Source organism: Benincasa hispida, chromosome 2, assembly GCF_009727055.1.
Source record: "Benincasa hispida cultivar B227 chromosome 2, ASM972705v1, whole genome shotgun sequence".
NCBI classification, from domain to species: Eukaryota; Viridiplantae; Streptophyta; class Magnoliopsida; order Cucurbitales; family Cucurbitaceae; genus Benincasa; species Benincasa hispida.
In genome coordinates this window covers 32045740-32046820 of record NC_052350.1, presented here as the reverse complement: position 1 = coordinate 32046820, position 1081 = coordinate 32045740, and the positions used below count along the sequence as shown (strand labels likewise).

The 1081-nt window shown below is 41.6% G+C and overlaps 1 non-coding gene across 1 annotated transcript; it reads right to left on the bottom strand.

Moving 5' to 3' along the window:
* Positions 1-207: 207 nt before the first annotated feature.
* On the bottom strand, positions 208-314 carry LOC120072366. The gene has a single exon (XR_005480430.1). It is a non-coding gene; the product is annotated as a small nucleolar RNA R71 (small nucleolar RNA).
* Positions 315-1081: the final 767 nt, after the last annotated feature.

The following is a 1081-nucleotide window of genomic DNA, read 5'->3' as shown; positions in this document are numbered from 1 at the left end:
CATGCCCACTCCGAAGCTTTATTGAAATCTGCAATACTTTTGTGTTCCCAAATCTCTATCGAGGAAGTTCGATTAACTCTGTTTCCATTTTCTTTGTATGATCAGGCAAGGAAATTGGCATATTCTCTCAAATTGATAGAGATTACTTCGTGGGAACAGGTGGTGGAAAAGTTTATGAAGAAGTATTTCCCACCATATGAGAATGCTAGAAGAAGGAAATTAATAACAAATTTTGAACAAGAAGATGACGAATCGCTCAGTGATGCTTGGGTGAGGTTTAAGCGGCTGGTAAGAGACTGTCCACACAATGGCTTACCAAATTGCCTACAAATGGAGATTTTCTACCACAGATTGAATCTTTCTTCGTAGACCGCGCCAATGCGGTAGCCATTGGTGGTCTTCTCGAAAAACATATGAGGAGGCAAAGAGTATACTGGATCGCATTTCCAAAAAATCATGAGGATTAGAGGGAAAGGGTTCAAAGATTAAGAATCAAAGAAAATGATGCAAACAATTGGGCCATGACATCTCGGCAAAATCAAATGACTGTGATGATGAGTTTAATACGAGGCATCGCAATTAATAATATGGGAGTGAAGAAAGGGCAGGTCAGTGCAATTACTCAAACGACCGCAAGTTGTGTCATTTGCGGAGATGTTCACCAGATGGAGGAATGCCTAACAAACCCACACTCGGTATGCTTCATAAGAGATAATCCCTATTCCAATGCATATAACCTGAGGTGGCGGAACGACCCAAATTTTGCGTGGAAAAATCAACAACAAAGGTTTCAACCCTTGGCACAAAAAGAAAGGCCACCCAAATTTTTCTCGTAAAACAACGGTCCAGCGCAAAGCCAAGCTAGCAGCTCACAACCACCACAATCTTCGTCCTTACAGAGCTTGCTGAAGAATACATTGAGAAAAATGAATTAGTGCTTCAGAACCAAGCTACATCCATTAAAAATCTCGAAATCCAAATGGGATAAATTGCGGGCGAGTTGAAAAACAGACCGCAAGGAGTGTTGCCGAGCTCAATTGAGCTCCCTTGCAATGCTAGGGGTAATGAGAAGGAACAATGC